Source organism: Schistocerca cancellata, chromosome 5 (assembly GCF_023864275.1).
Source record: "Schistocerca cancellata isolate TAMUIC-IGC-003103 chromosome 5, iqSchCanc2.1, whole genome shotgun sequence".
Lineage (NCBI taxonomy): Eukaryota > Metazoa > Arthropoda > Insecta > Orthoptera > Acrididae > Schistocerca > Schistocerca cancellata.
This window is the reverse complement of record NC_064630.1, coordinates 407,882,367-407,892,287: the sequence shown is the minus strand read 5'-3', so window position 1 is coordinate 407,892,287 and position 9,921 is coordinate 407,882,367.

Below are 9,921 nucleotides of genomic sequence, written 5' to 3'. Positions count from 1 at the left end.
TTTTCGATGATGACTTTTCCGACCCACAAATGACTTGTTGACTTCTGTTTTTGAGGTAGCTGTCGAACCAGTGTGTTGCGCTCTGGCGACTTAGGGTTGTCAGTCTTGGGTATAGGTTGAATTAAACTTTGCTTCCACTCAGTAGGATATGTACTACTGACAAGAGACAGGTTGAAGATGTCTGTGATAACTGGAATAATAGTGTCTACGACGTTCTTAATCATGCCAATGCTCACTCCATCATTTCCTACTGTGTCCTTGGGTTAGTTAGGTTTAAGTAGTTCTAACTCTAGGGGACTGATGACCTCAGCTGTTAAGTCCCACAGTGCTTAGAGCCATTTGAACCAAAGTAAACATGATAATGCGGTATCATCAGAAGGAAACAGAATCGTATCTACAGCTCTAGTGCAATGATGGGGGCCGCAAGAATGGTTTATCAAAATCGTGTTAGTGTTTACAAGGCTGTAAAAGAGAATGAGGTACCTCAGAGTTCTTTAAAAAGGTTCCTGACAGAAAATCAGGATGTTAGTGTAGCTGTCGGTTTGAAGAGCTTAAGTCGCCTACTCCCATTATACTCAGGACAGATATAACTGAAGTACATAACCACAATGCAAGATACGTGATTTTGCCAAGCAGCTGAGGTGAGGTCGTTGTACATGAATGGGCAGGTAAAACTCATTGCAGGAATTTTTTTAACAGTGCAAAGACTGATGTAGCAGTCAAGGCGAACAGGCTTAGATGGTGGGGTCATGTTACAAGCATGGGAGAAGCAAGGTTACCCAAGAGACTCATGGGTTCAGCAGTAGAGGTTAGGAGGAGTCAGGGTAGACCAAGGAGAAGGTACCTAGATTCGGTTAAGAATGATTTTGAAATAATAGGCTTAACATCAGAAGAGACACCAATGTTAGCACTGAATAGGGGATCATGGAGGAATTTTATAAGGGGGACTATGCTCCAGACTGAACGCTGAAAGTCATAATCAGTCTTAAATGATGATGATGATAAGATCAAAGAAAACTGCAAACAAGAAATGATAGTTCAATTATGAATGTTGATTTGGACTGACTTTGAGAGTGCCAGAAAATTTATCTGCATACTGGGCTTCTGTGTCTAATTTTATTATGATAGACGATTATTCTGACAAACTTTCAGATGCCATAAAGAAACTAACTTGTCTCCTCTAAGCGAGTTGGAAGGTCATTTGTGGAATGTTGACAAAACCAGCTTGATGTTTGCTGTCAAGCTCAGTGCTGTAAATAGATAGGAAAGAAGATTGTATATAGATGTACCTTCGCAAAGCTGGAAGAAAATATGACTTTACCAGGCTGAATTTGTGGTAATGGGAGCTGGATAGTCCGTATACAATTTTCAAAGATTCTCAGTAGAATGAAGATTACAAGAGGGACTGTCTACAGAACATCTATGTTGTGTTTTTTAATTTTAGTACCTCAACTCCACCAGAACGAACTCTAATGCTCTGAAATTGCTATTAATGTATAGTACCCATATAAACCTAAGTCACATAAGCATTTTCCACAGAATATAGGCTAATCAGACTTTTATTTATAGGGTTATAGCTTTATCATCAAATTACGTACCTTTACGCTACTGCTCAACAATTTCATTGCTTTTCCTTTCGTTGTACTGGTATATACATCTACATTGATACACCGCAAACCAATGTGAAGTACATGACAAAGGGTCATTCTCAATATTCCACAAATTAATATTTCTTCATGTTGCATTCATGCATTGGTATGTCAGTAGGCTGACTGCTTAAATGCTTCAGTTTGCAGTGTAATTAATCTAATCTTTGGTTTGTGAGCCCTGTGGGAGCAAAATGTAGGAAACTATAGAATATTTCTTGATTTCTCACTTAATACTGGTTAATAAAACTTTCTAAGTTGGCTATCATGGGATAATTGATATCTGTCTTCAAGCATCAGCCAATTCAAACTCTTCGGCACTATTTCTGACTCACTTACCTAAGTCATATGTCCTATGACCATTCACACAATTGTGCTTTGTACGGTATACATTTATTACCCAGTATCGGTCCTATTTTGTTATAGGCCCCACGCACTTGAACAATGTTGTAGGATGGGCTGCATTAATATTTTGTAAGTATCCTACTTTGAAAACTGATTACATTTTTCGAAAATCATATAAATGAGCCAACGTTAACCACCAGTTTAACCTACAGCTGGGTATATGTGATTAATCTGTTTCATACCCTCACAAACTGTTAAATCCAGGTATTTGTATGGGTTGACTGATTCCAATTATGATCCACCGATATTGTAATCTTATGGAGCGAAATGTAAGAAAATATAGAATGTTTCTGGATTTCGTACTTAATACTGATCAATAAAACTTTATAACTAGGCTATTATGGGTAATTGATAACTATGTTCGGGCATCGTTCAGCATTTCAATTCCATTGTCATCTAGGTCAAATGAACCTACAATCATTCACACCACTTTGCTTTGTAGACCTATAACACCATTTTTTTTTATTTTATGAACCGCAAAATGATACATTTCTGAACACTTAAGTCCCATAAAAACTAATTGAATATTTGAGCAATTTTTCAAATGTTGTTGTTGTGGTCTCGAATCTGGAGACTAGTATGATGCAGCCCTGCATGCTAGTCTATGCTGTTCAACGATCTTCATATCTAAGTTAAGACTATGATGTATGTACATTTTAGCTGCTTACTGTTTCCAAGTCGAGGCCTTAGTCTGCAGTTTTTACCTGCCACGATCCTCTTCATCACCAAACCTGTCTCATGATGTGTCTTATCAATTGATCCATTTGTTTAGTCATATTGTGCTATAAAATTATTTTCTTTCCAGTTCAATTCACTAGTTATCCAATCTCCAAACTGTAAAATTATAAAGTCGCTGTTAAATGTCAAAATTTTAATTTCTTTTCCTTTAACCTTAATTTCATTTCCAAATTTCTGCTTTTTTAGCTTCACAGCTTCCTCAATGTACAGATTGAATAATACTGAGGATAGGATACAACACTGTGTCATTCCTTTTGATTCTCTCAAGCGCAGTTTGTTTCTGTATAAGTTGTAGATAACCTTTTGCACCGTGTATTTTATCCCTACTACCATCAAAATTTCTAAGAGCCTACTGTAATCGACTTTGTAAAGGCTGTCTCTAAATCTGCAGACACTACAAACGTAAGTTTGCCTTTCTTCAGTTTATCTTCTAAGGTAAGGCTCAAGGATAGTGTTGCATTACATGTTCCTACATTTATCTGGATCTAGGCTTGTCTTCCCTGAATATGGCATCTAGCAACCATTCCATTCTTCTGTAGATAATTCTTGCCAGAATTACTCAAATATGTCTGTTAAATAAATGGGTATCATTCTTCTTGAAGTCTGAATTTCAGCTGTGCATGTATCATGAATTCCTGGTGAAATAGTTTTGTTATTGTTTGTTGACTCAAGGATCTCTTTGATTCTGAAGGAATGTTGTCTTCTCCATGTGACTTGTTTTGACATAAATTTTTCAGTGCACTGTCAAATTATTCTCATAGTATCATATCTCTCATATCATTTTCATTTACTTCCTCCTCCTTTCCCTAGTAATACTTGGAATAACTATATCATTAGTTAAAAGTCTGATGTTACTATTGCTATTGTCTGTCTCGATATCAATGTACAAAATGAACAGCGAGGGTCCCACCACAGTGGAGAATGCCTTAAATTATTCTTTCATCTAAGGATGAGTCTTGGTCCAAGAAAACATGTTGCATTCCCTCTACCAAGAAATCCTCAATCAAATTACAAATTTTGCACGATATCGCCTATAATCGTACAATAAGCTTAAGTGTGACACTGAATCAAAGTCATTTTGGAAGTTTAGCAATAACCCATTTACCTGATGAGCATACCAAATATATGAGTATTACTTATGTGTATAGCTTTTTCGTTTAATCATGCAGTAGTTGCACCACACTTAGTACCATTAGTAGTTGCTGCAGGAAAATTCAAGAAAGTAATTGAGAGTAGGCAATTTATTATGTTTAATTTTAATGTGCTAAGTACATACCTTGCACAGAGCTATAAATTCTGTCCTGTTCCACTGAAATTGTACGTTTCTCAGTTCCATTGAAAATGTAAGTTTCTCAATATGTTACAATATTTATTTTGGAGATGAAAATAATGTATCATAATATAGTAAACAGGATGAAAGATACATATTGCATACAACAGTTCTTCAGTTTATACAGTTCAGTCACGGTCTTCCGTTTTTATTCAGTCACAGTCTTCTGTTTTTAAACATTCTGAACATATTTATAAATGACAGAGCACAACAACCAGTTTTTGCAGGTTTTATTTAGCAAATCCGGATTTTGGCTAGAGCCTAGCCATTATCAAGGCACTATTTTCTAGTCTCAATGGATGTCAGTTCCCTGCTGTTCGGGCATCAGTCACATTTCTTTGAATATTACTCAAAGACATTTCAAAGAACTGTGACTGACACCAGAAGAACGGGGAACTGAAATGCATTGAGAGTAGAAAATAGTGCACTGATGATGGCTAGGCCCTAACCGAAATCTTGATTTGCCAAATGAAACCTGCAAAAAAAGGACGACTGATTGCTGTGCTCCATCATTTATAAATCAGATCACAGTCGCTGAGTACACCCATGTTCCTAATGGAAGGTAACCTGATTCTGAACAAATGATACTTGCACGTTCCAAACAAAGTTATTTACTACATTTACAACAGCTGTGCCTGGTAGGTTTATTCTTTCTCCTGTCACAGTATGCACAATGTCTTCTCTGCTAGTTAGGATGTCCGCTGGGCCCTGCTTTAGCTTCAGTTTGGAAAATTTCACAAATCCTGGAAGGAAAATTGGACAGTATTCTACACATGGCAGCTCAGATTCGCACATGTTCTGTAACAAGCTCGTAAGACAACTGCTGCAGAAAATCTCTTCATGCAGTGGAGCTGTCTAGGTTGATAACAGAACGAATCACTAAAAAATTGATAGCTCCAACATCGAATAAAAAATAAAAAATGTGACCAGAGACTACTGGCGAGTGTGACTTGCGCAATTTCAGACAGCACACAACTTGTCAGACATGTCTACACCTCCCATCGTCTTGTTATACAAGACTACTATTTCCGTTTCACCTGTCTCTTCGTCAACACAGTCATCTTGGTGAAGATTGGATACCAGTAAAACGTTTTTGCCTTCCTTGGGAATATATGACATAAGAGTGCAAGATTTTCTAATGGTAAACATATTTAAACCCATTTGATGCTTATTTGGCTCCGTGAATTCAAATAACAATTCCTTTTTGTTTTTTCCGTAAAGTTAGTCGAAAATCGTTTTCCAGTGTTTCAACCGACTGAAGGCCGGTAAACCAATCATCCACTGTGATAATCCTGCCAGTTCCTCTGATGGAGGTACACAGTATCTGAACTACAGCAGCTGGAGTATTACTTATATAATATGACACCTATGTTTGTGTTTCAACATCCTTTTCAATATCAATAGTATAATACATCTGCTGTCACAAAGAGCAATAACTTTTATTCTGTATTTGTTCAGCTTGCTGGGTATATACTGTCTAAACTGACAATTGCCTCGAAATGCCTCTAACTTCTCAACAATTGTGAGGTACTGGAATCGAGTACATGCTATTTTGCACAATTCTGGAAAAACATGTCAAAATTGTCTCTTATTGAAGCTAGTTTGTCATATTTCAGTCTTTCTTCTCTTGTTAACTTGTCATAAAATCGCAGTTATCTGAGAAGGAAGAGAAATGGAGACAGTGGTATAGTGAGCCCGAAAATTTATACCCTTGTGCCATCAGTCTTCCACAGATGGTTTGCATTTAATGGTTAGCCTTCATCATACCAGCCAAATACAGTAAACCTATTAGAGCTTGAATTTCGCTTATATCGCTTATACCAGATGGGAAGTACACTGTTGGTGCATTTGGTAGTTCAGTTATGTAATTTCTAGTAGTCATTTACAACAAATATAAATAACTATTACTGAAAAATAACTTAACTATGATAATATTCGAAATTAACTGTGAACATGTGAACTGAAAAACTCACGGCGTAACAGCTAATCAGACAATCACATGGGATAACACTTAGTTCACAAGACTTCATGCATACATGACATGGTTCTGACGTCACACTTTATCGAAGACTGCAGGGACTGCTACAGACTTTGTACAGTGTTCGATGAAGGGTGCTTGGGAAACGCCACATTGGATTTCATAGTTGAACATTTTGGTATTATAGTTTATGTGATATGAAAGTACGCCATTTCAAGCCAGTGGTATACTGAAAATGCATAAAAACACTTCCTTCTTGGTACAATTTGTTATAATTAAACGTCACATAATGACAAATCGGTGGCTAAAGCCTCCTAAAATTCCAGTATAAACTCTGAAATATCCGAAGTTTGTCATCTTGTATTCATTACAAACCTCAAGTAATGAAGTGTGAAGTAGCTGGTTGATGTTCTGCCATTTCCAGTTTTATTTTTGCCTTCACGTTTCTGAAAAGGTTCTGTTAGTTCCTTATAATTTAATAAAAATGTGTTCTGTAATATTCAGTATTACATACATACATACAAGATTGCTCTCTCTCTCTCTCTCTCTCTCTCTCTCTCTCTCTTTCTCTCTCTCTGTCTTCAGGATTGAGCTGTAATTGCCAATAATTTACAGTTTAAGCTTTAAATATTCAAAACACATTGATTGTCTGGTAAAACAAATTACCATTCAATATAAAAAGCATAGAACAAATTTATATATTTACAAAAGAATTAAAAGGTAACTTACTCACAGCGATCTACATGTATGAAAGAAAATCTATAAACTAGTTCTTTCAGAACATTTATCTTCTACAAAAATGTTTTAAATTAAAATGCATCTTTAAACACCAATCTGACGTCATATGTAATTTTATTACAACAAATTTTACTAATGCCAAAGTGTTTATGAGAGATGCTCAATGTGCTATGTTTTGAAACAGTATTTATTCATAGTACATAAGATAAAATGAACTGCTGCTACAATTCACCTACTAGAAGTGCTACCCATCGTTTGTAATTACAGACTAGCTCCTGAAACTAGCTTTCACGGTTTCTAAAAATAAACTTATTTTGTTGCGACACCATTATGAACACTGTCGAATTTATATGTTATTGGATTTAATGCTTTTTTTGCATGTAAATGAACAAGTCATTTTATTTTCGGGGCTATTGGATGTGTATTAGGAAAAATAGTTAGTACAACTTTTCCATAAGTGTCGGAAATAATTCTTGCAAACATCCTAATCTCTCCCTTAGTCACATCTCTTTAACAATGATATTGGACATGTCTTGATATTAAAATTCTGTAATGACAAAAGTAAATTAATTCACATATGCAGACATTTACATACTTGCAGATCTGTTATGACAAGGATGGGGTAGATACTCGATTGTGACCTTGTAGCAGAAACCAAACTGGAATTTGCATGAAGAAATTTAAGGAAACAACAGAAAACCTAAATCAGTATGGTTAGATGAAGACAGGAACCTATACTCTGCCAGATACAACACCAATCTTTTTAAAACAGTGCTATCCCATTTGGCTTACCACTAGTGTAGAAATGATTTTATGGATAAGTTATTTAATTATGAAAAAGGCAAACGGTGGACTGTTGATTCATTTCTCACTCACTGTCACTGTACACGCTACACAGACTGTACACACATTGTTTCATAATACTACTCATACCAGACACACTATAAACTAATGCAGTTGATGTCAGGATCATTTTGTGCACCTCACTGTCCCGTTTCTAGCCCGGAAAACTGAGCCAGCATCCCCTATAACAAATTAGATGTTGAGCTCAGAAAGAGGATTAGGAGTTAGTATTATACATTTCATTACTCTGGGAATAAGTTTCTCCAGAAGAGAAAAGAAGAAGAAAAAATATAGCGTGAAAATGTTATGTGAAGTGCAAGGTGTTTTATTATCGTTATTGTTATTGATTTGTGTTATGTTTTTTACTGAGCCCCTACTCTGTGTTATCTAAGTAATCCTTCACTTTATGTAAACTATTGCTTTTTAAATTTTTTTAAATAAGTTTGTTTTAGGAGTTTCTTAATCTCCTTCGGTAATTTATTGTACAGTTTTATTCCTTGCTAGAATATGCTGTCATGAGCTTTATATTCATTCTTTCTTGGTAAACTTAAGTACAGTGAAGATCTTGTTCCCGTGGAATTCCCTGCTTAGCACAGCGAAATTACGTGGAAAAATTGTTTAGGGACAAGTTAAAACTTATATTTTATTAACAAATTGACACATTTTATGCATAAATTATGCACATGATCTCATTGGCAATCAATAACCATAGAATACCATTTCACAGAGGTGTAATGCGTTCAGCACAAAGAGAGTCTTATGCACAACTATACGCACTGGAAAAATACTTTGTTCACATTTCTCCTACAATCCCCCTTAAACAAATATTTTTTAGATACTGAACAGTGCACATCACAAGTTAGGCCATAATGTTTCACCAACTTCTGAAATTTGTCTTTATTGATAGAATTGGTTAAGGGATCTGATAACATTTCTTCTGTGCACATATAATTGATGGTTATATTTCCTTCCTCCAGATAATCTCTGATAAAGTGTTGCTTTATATCAATATGTTTGGATCTCACACAGGTAACATTATTGTTGGCAAGTTTAATAGCTCACATATTATCACAAAATATTATAGTTGATTTTATTGTTGTAAGACATTCTATTTCACCCATCAGTGTTCTGATCCACATAGCTCGTTGGATAATGGAGGATTAATGTCATATATTCAGCTTATGTGATACTCAAAGCAACTGTCCTCTGTCTCTTACATGACCAGGATATCAATCCTCTCACTAGTTTAAAACAACTTCTGGTGATGGAGTGTCTGCTTTTCAGCTCACTTCCCCAGTCTGCATAACTGTACCCTTCTAAATTTATATTTCCCTTTTTAAAATATTTTACTTTATAATCAGTAGTTCTCCTTGAATAACTGAATATTCTCTTGACTGCCTTCCAATGATTTGCTCTTTGATCATTGCAAAATGTGCTTACAGCATTCATGGCAAATGCAATGTCTGGTCTGAAGGAGTGTGCTAAGTATAATAGACCTCCTACATCTCACAAGTAGAGTACACTCTCCTTACATTTCTTCTCCTCATCACTTATTAACAGTTTTGCACTATGTTCCGTTGGGGTAGAAATAGGCTTACAATCTTCCATGCCAAACTTTTTCTAAGAGGTTCTTGTATACGGAGCTTGATCGATCCATAATTCTCCTCTGTTGGTTCTTCTTAGAATCTTCATGCCTAAGTATTGACTAACTTCACCTTAGTCATACATATTAAATTCTGACTGCAACTGTTTTTTTAAAAAGGTCCACTTTATTTTCACCATTGGTCAAAATAAAAAGTAGTCATCTACCCAAATCACCATGGCTGTAATTTCTTGCTTGTTTCTTTTATAATGCAAACTTGGAGCTGCTTTTGACTCTGACATTCCCAGTTCTATCAAAGATTTTCTAAACATTTACTCCAGCACTGGCCACTCTACTTTAATCTGTATCTGCATTCCATCAAATGCCAAATTTTCCTTTTTCATTGACAACGTCTACTAACTTTATCAGTTGGGATCACACATTTCCTCTTCCAGCTCTCCATCCAGATAGGCTGTTACCACATCCATTTCTTATTTCTGACGCATAACTATCAATCTGACCTTGAATTTTGGTATTGCACTCTCAGGATTTTTAGTATTGAATACCCGTCTTGTTCTTACTGTCTTCTTATTTTATTTTAAGACATGTCAACCCAGTCACATGTATCATTATCCAAAAATGACTGTAATTCTTTTTCCAT